Here is a 7,858-nt window from a genome sequence, read left to right as displayed (position 1 = left end):
TCAGTAAAATGTTGAGAAAAAGAACAATGTGCACCTTATCGATGCTCGTTGCACAGACCACCGCTACATGCTGCGTTTTAAAAAGACTTCTGTCGCCAGGAAGAGAGCAAACCCCCCCACCAGCGAAAAAATTGAAGCCTTTCAAATTAATGATGCATGAGTCTACTACATCAGAGTTACTTAATCATTCTCACATACAGGAATACGACGCTTTCTACGAGCCTAGCCGGCCATCATATGTGAGTTTTCAGGCTTTTTGTCAGCTTCTCGTGTTTTCTTTTCACATGGATTTTTCAGCTCCCTCTTCGTTCATTGCTCTTCTTATTCCGCATCCTAGCCGCCGCGGTTACTGAGTGGTTATGGCGCTCGGCTGCCGGCCCGAAAGACGCGGGTTCGATTCCGGCCGCGGCGGTCGAATATCGATGGAGGCGAAATTCTAGAGGCCCGTGTTCTGCGCGATGTCAGTGCACGTAAAAGAACCCCAGGTGGTCGAAATTTCCGGAGCCCTTCACTACGGCGTCCCTCATAGCCTGAGTCGCTTTGGGACGTTAATCCCCCATAAACCATTATTCCGCATCCTTTCCTTCCTCCTTCACAGCCACTTCTCCCAATTAGTTTTTTCCTCTTAATTTCCGCACTCTGAGCCCTTTCCTAACTAAATCCCTTTTCTCACAGCATTCCCATTTGCCAGGCAATACTTCCGGCGGCAGTCCGACTCCCATTCGGTCGACATGCTCGTGGCGGTCGTGTCGCGTTGTGCCACATGCTGAGGGGGGCGTTCGCCACAAATATTATTCTGTACTTTTATACTTCTTTTTCATCGCATTATCTTATTTCCTTCACTTCATTGTTGCGTTATGCTTCTTGTTTTTGGGCACCCTTCTTCTGTCATCCAAACTGTTTTTGGTGCTCTGCTACTTGGAAATAGACGCCCAGTATGCAGCTAGGGCTCGACCGTGTGTCTGTATCTTATGTCTTGATGTTCCCGCTCTGTTTGTCCATCGCTATGTGACTCCAGCTAGCCCAAACCACCACCACCTCATTGCAACGATCCTGAAAACATCCCACGGCCATCCCGACCGGGCACCCGCCCAACCCAGGCGGCCACGACTCTCCCAAAGCATTTCCTCCAGCGCTGCCTGTTCGTCGCAAGATTAAAAGTAAATCAGAGAGCTATTGGAAGATTAGCATTAAGGTGCCCACGGGAAAACCACAAACGAGGCAGTACGGGGAGATATGGGCTGCGCATCGTTCGCAGCACGGGAAGCCCAGAGTAAAATACTAAATGAAGAACGTCTGCGAAAATTGGACAACAGGTGGGCAGCTAAGGTATTTAAACACGTATGCAGAAAGAGCGTAGACTTACACTGGCGGAATGGACAAGGAAGCTAACCCGTAAGTTTGCAGACACGAGGATGGAGAAAGAAAGAGCATTAAACGACAGGTTAAAAACGCGGGAGGTAAAAATAGGATAGATTGAATGGAAAAGAAGCATAGCGTAGAACTATATCGATAATGGGGAAGGCAGATCACGAAGGAAGCGTTTTATGATGACTCAAGAGGCAGTTCTCTACTCTTTGAAGCTAGCTGAGGTTGTCTTAGAACTCGCAGCTACAAAAAGAAATCTAACGAAGAAGATTACGCATGTGCTGTGTGTGGCAAATAAGTAGGAACAGCTGAACACCTCTTACCGAATGTGATGGTATCTATCCGGATGTCGGTACAGACACGATCACTCTTCCCTGAGGCCCTAGGGTTTAGAGATAAAAATGTCATGTGAATAAATCAGCGGTGGACGTTAGCAAAACGCTGTTGGATGATTGGAGATTCAAAAGCAGAGGTGACATAAGGTTAGTGGAGTAGGAAAACGTATTTAAAGGAAATGCCGAATCTTAATAACAATTTACAACGAAGTTAAATAAATATAAAGAGAAAAAACAGAACATGGTGGCAGCTGCAACCACCCCGTTTCAAAGGGGATGGTCCTACCTTCCATCTATCTATTCAAGTGCTGCCTCCTATGTTCCTACACGGTGCCTCAGCGACAGTGCGGGGCCACCGCATCAAGACAGGCCGCGCATATGAATCGCCATTTGATTCCCCAGTTCCTTGAGGTTCTGTGGAGATGGATGTCATTGAAAAACGAAAGGAAAACGAAACAAACGAACGGTTGCAAAGTAAAGACGAAGACTGCAGCGCGGGGAAAATGTGAGAGTCATGAAACTCTCACATTTTCCCCATGCTGTAATCGTGTAATCTGTAATCTTGTAAAAAGTGATTCAGACCGCCCTGAGGTGGCAAGGTAGCAACTGCGATACATACCACTGCTATGGAATATTATTTTTGCCTCGCTTGAGAAGCTTTATTGACGATTACACTTGAACTGCGGCATGATGTTAGCAGAAGGCAGGCGGTAGCTTTCGTTCTTCGCGTTATACTGCCTTCACAGACAACGACCACAATACACGAAAGCTAAACACGTACTGGCTTGCCCATGACGCCTTTCGCGCTCAACATGCCGTGACGGCAAGAGTCAAGTGGTGTCTCACGCGGAATGCTCCTTACAATGCCTAAAGTGCGCTGGCTCTGGTGGTGTTAAGTAGGCTGTGCTCTCTCTTCACGCCTCTTAAGCGAACACCTCGTACGCACAGAGCTTTACAATGGGGGGTGCTGTCACTGTATGTTAATTACGTGGCATTTCGCCTATATAACGCGGTTTCGGTCCAGGGCAAACTAAAGGCGCAGCCAGTGTTTGCCGCGCGCCCGCGCTCTCGCTCCGAAGCAAGGAACGCGCAGTTGTTTGAGAGCACAAGTGTTTATTACAAAGTAAGCTGTATTACAGAACTGTGCTCTAACCCATATCCCAGCCGCCGCACCCGAAATCGAGACCGCGGCGCAGCGCGCGCGGAGCAAGGACAACACACGCGCGACGGTACAGCTAACGGCGATCGCGGACCGCACGGCTAACCAAGGGGGTGTACATCGCGCGACACAGCACAAGAGAGGGCGGGGGATTAGTGCGCTGTTCTCTAATGCAGCTTACTGTGTAGTAAACACTTGAGCTCTCAAATAACTGTGCCTTCTTTGCTTCGGAGCGAGAGCGCGTGCGCGCGGCAAACGCTCGCGGTGCCTTCAGTTTGCCCTGGACCGAAGCCGGGTTCTGTGGGCGAAGTGCCTCACAATTAACTCACACGCACTGGCAACCCCCACATAATTGGCGTCAAACGTGGGCAGTGGCTGCTTGTGCAGTTACTGCTTTCATTTGCAAGCTTGAGGGCTAGTAAATCCGACTGGTAACGCGATTTTGACGCCTTTCCATCATCCCTTGCGGCTAGTTAAGATCTATAAGCAAACTTGCAGATTCTTAACTTCGGTTCGCTAGGTGCGTGAGAAAGGAATCTTTATTCGGAGTTGTAGCAAGATGCATGCGGTCAGCCGCCTTTTGCGTGTATGCTGTCCCACTGGTGCCGAAAGGGACTACGCGTACGAACAGCCCAGCGCTGCGCCGAGGTGGGCAGAGCAGAGGCTTGGCTTGGTATGACACTGCTTAAAGGCGGCAAAACAGGCCAAACTCCTAGGTAGCAGCTCGAGTTATCTCCAGCTCGAAAGCTTTTCAGCGCCCAGCGCGGTTACCCCTTTTGCGTTTAGAATTTACGGTAGTCTCAGGGAAACAGTAGAGAGTTAAAGCTTAGTGCGATGCATGATCCGCTACCGTCATCCGCTTCTGCGAGGCGCCACTGCGCATGCGCAGAATGCCCTGGAGGCGCCAGATAGCGCTGCGTACTTGTCATCTGCGTGCGCGCCGGTCACATCGGAACCAATCAGCTCGTACTCAGTGGTGCCCGCGGAAGCAGATCACGGTGTGGATCGCGCCACGTTATAACTCTCTAATGCGTCCGAACGTCGCTGGTATTGCGTCGCGCGCATGAGGTCGTGTAATTATGTCTCTTGAGAAAAAGCTGGCGCCATAAGTCTGGCTTGTATTGCAGCGCGCGCCGACGGGCTGGTGCTAGGCGGAACTGGCGTCCCCGGAGCTTGCCTTGGTGAGCCATGACTGCTCGTGCTGGAATGTCGAGTCCGCCCAACATTGTCGCATGTCATTTGAAATAACCGAGCTCCTTCCCAACCCACATCTGTTGGCGGCAGTGAGTAAAGCAGACTGACAATGAGAAGGCACTCCAGCCTGTTTCACATTCAAGCGAAAATGCTAGCGAATCCTGCCGCCGCGGCGGAAAATCCTGTTTTGAGTCGTCGCGGCGGTGAGCGGTGAGGTTCCAAGTTGGAAATTTTCGATGCGACGCACCGCCCATTTGCTCAGTCGCTTGCATGTGAACTAGCGTTAACTGTCGCTTTCAAGGTGTTGAGAGCACATCAGAGTTCTCTCCTAGCGATTCCCGCTAATCTTTGTTCTGCGGTGACAGGCAGGGTCGAGATGGCGTGAAAAAAACTTTCCTTTCAACGCGCTGTTTTTCTGTTTTTTAGTTTTTTCTCTTGTTCGTGCCCGCAGTGACGCACGGAGAAGTCGGGTTGCGCTGCCGGCTGCATCACCTACGGCTCTTAGCGGAATCGGTGATGTTGAGATCCATCGATTTCACGTTTTGACAAACGGGCAGGACCGGAACAAACGACCGCTTTCGGTTGTCTCTACGCTGCCTCCTCAGATAACATTCACCTTTGTGTTTCGTCCCATGTTAGATTTCGGACGTCTTAGGTTGAGAGCTGAGCTCGCACTTTGCCATCCTTCAGTGGCAAGCCCGTTCCGCGGCGCTCACGGAGCAAGCCACCTCGCTGCCCCTCCAGCCCGATAAGTGAGTTGAAGAATGCATGTTACGTTTCTGTACAGCGCTGTGAATCTTTGAAAGTGTATTATAGCGCTTAAATGTTTCCCGTTAGTGTAATATGAGTTTTATGCGTTTTGTTTTCCCTCGTATGCACAGTGTAGCATTGCAGATAACGGGACGTATTTCGTTTCACTGCCAAAGAGGTTCTTCTTCGTCTCATTGCGGCGCGAAAGGTCTTATGCGAGGTCTCTCTTTTTCCCTGAAGACCCGGGATGGTTTGGCGCTTTTTGACCTGAGATGCTCTTGCGCCATTAAAACCCACCATCATTATCATCGAGACCCCGGAGGAACTGTTCCTGTGGTGTGAAAAGCTTTCTTCTCCTCCGTGCATGGGCCGGTTCCATCCTTCGCCCCGCTGTGCTTCCTCGCCGCGCAGCCGCTTTGTCCCCGCCCAGTGCGTTTTAAGACGTTGAAAAAGCGGTGTGCGGGCTGGAATCTGTCGAACGGTGACCATGCGGGGAGGAAAAGTAAAAAAAGAAATGCAGAGTAGCAACTGAAATGCATCCTTGTTAGCGACGCTTCTTAATGTGTGTATGTGCTTGATGGGATACGCGAGAAGTCTGTGTCAACGTTGCTCGCGATCCTCCTTTCCCCGGACCATTGTAGCCTCGCCGCGTGCGTGCCCGCTGGGGTGGGGCGTAGTCTGTTTTTCTGTGTATACTTATTGTTATTCAGCGGCTTACTCCTCTTCAGGGGCCTTGCCTTGGGCAAGAGCCGCGGCCTTTGAATGTTTGTTTCGTCCGACACGGCTGTCGCTGGGCCTCTGCGCCTTGGGTGTTTTGGAGTGTGCTAGAGCTTCTTCATACCCAGTGCCTGCCAAGAGACAATGGCGCTGTGGCTTCACTCACCGACGAACAGCACTATGCTGTACACATCGCCACCCTCCTATGACGCCATCTTCACAGCCTCGGGGGCCTGGCGAGCTTTGCGGCCGCAGAGTGACGACGACGGGTGAGCTTGTTCCCGTGCGAGGCATTCGCTGCTCCCGATTCCTTCGGGGATATCACAGCTGTGGCGGTTAGTTGTTCTGATCTTTTCCCGGCGCCCCGTTGTGCGCGCTTCCGAGCCGCTGTGGCAGAGCGGAAGAATGAACTCAGCTTTGCGCAGATGTAAGATTTCAATATGTATATTTGTACTCTGTATAGCTTCGAGTGATCTTAATTTGTAATTGCTATGTCGCGAATGCTTTTTTGTAATTCTTGCGCAGTGTCGCATGTTTAGTGTTTTAAATTTGTAGCGCCTATGGTAATGTTGGTAAGTGTGTTTTTTTTTCGTGGGGGTACGGCAAAAGGCTGGACGCTCATCGATTCATACTAGTGCAAGCAGTTGTGAGCTATATGCAATGACCGCCGCTGTGCTTTCAGAGTGGCGAGGGCATTTAAAAAGAGGGGGATATGGGGACTGGGCTTCTTGAGGGATCCGAGTGCGCATCCGCTGCTGCCGTTTTGCTCGTTAGAGATGCCCCCCCCCCCCCCCCCCCCCCCCCCGTGGGATGCCCGCGAGCGGAATAATGGCGACCGCGCTGCTCCTCCTGCTTTCTAGGGAAGCGCTTCCGAGGACAGCTGTAAAAGACCTTCCCTTCCATTCCTCCATCTTCGACCTCGCTTCCGCACTGGGTCACTCCGAGTGACATTTCGGGCGTTGTTTAGGCGAGAGGCCGCGGGTTGGATGAAAGGTGCGTACAGTTTACTCTCCGGGTGCACCACCAACTGCGCGGGTAGTGAAACGTGCGTACCTAGTATGTATGCTCGAGTCCAGGCCTGAATCTCTCAAGTCCTGTCGCCCGTCGGTGTGGCGCTGACGCTCCAGATTCGGGAGGGACCGATTTTTCTTTGTTCTCCATATTCGCCGGCCATTGCCAGTGACGACGCGCGACTGGCCATCGAGGTACAACCTGTACATGTCGCCAAGATGTAGTCCGCGCATCCTCCAACCTCTCTGGTGTTGTGTCGCGCACGATTTAACCCTTTGTTTGACAGCGCGGCTTGCGATCACCCTTAGCTGTACCGTCTCGCGCATATGTAGCATTTTCTCTGCGCGCGCAGCTCCGCGGGCCCGCTTTCGGGTGCTGCGGCTGTGCTATGGGTTCCACTGAGGTCTGCGGATTGGAGCAGTGTTCTGTAGTGCAGCTTACTGTGTAGTAAATACTTGTGCTCTCAAATAACTGCGCCTTAGTTCTTACGGAGGAGGAACGCAGGCGCACAGTGAATTCTGGCTGTGCTTTCAGCTTGCTCTGGCCGAACCGGCAATATGTGGGCGAAGTGCCACGTAATCAACACTCGTCTCTGGTGGTAACCCCCACAATACCCACTTTCATTTTCTGCACGTCGTCTAGATGCACCAGTACATGACGCACGCTGCTACTTCCTCTTGGTCTTAGCTGGGAGTAATGGCCATTAGATTAATCGTCCCTTCAATAAGGGGCACCGACAGGTAAAGATGCAGGTACAAAGAAAAATGTTTGAGCCACGTTCCAGTACCAATTAGGCGCATTTCGGGACATCTACCGACTTCTAGCAAAGAATGATACCTGCGCAGAGAAGGCAGCACTACTTCTACAGCGTTCGTCGGTGGCAGCATGGGGAGCAATTCTTGGAGTTAGTTTTTCTAGGAATGTACAGATTATTGCAAATGTAGACGGGAGGAGAGCTCTAGTTGTAGGTCAGTTTATTTTATGTGTGATTGGTTGGGTGCCAGCAGACAGTGCGAATATACATTCAAAAATTGAATGATTAAAGCACTCAGCACTGAGCTCTTGAACTGAGTTCACGCCATCCTTGTAACCATTTTAGAAGGTGAAGCTTTTTTTACATTAGAGACGTAGACCACTGTGCAAGAATCATCTTATCTTTGGCTCGAAATAGTTCACCTCTTTAGCGCAAAATAACCCAAGCATATGTCTTGCAGCAATCGCGGATATCCGGAACAATATTTTATTATATATTTTCTTGTTGCTAAAATTTGCGGGCAAATACCTCAAATAACGGTTCTGCATAACTCGTGACAAAATGATATCA

This window comes from Amblyomma americanum, chromosome 1 (genome assembly GCF_052857255.1).
Source record: "Amblyomma americanum isolate KBUSLIRL-KWMA chromosome 1, ASM5285725v1, whole genome shotgun sequence".
In the NCBI taxonomy this organism is placed as follows: domain Eukaryota; kingdom Metazoa; phylum Arthropoda; class Arachnida; order Ixodida; family Ixodidae; genus Amblyomma; species Amblyomma americanum.
Note: the sequence above shows the minus strand (reverse complement) of the source record.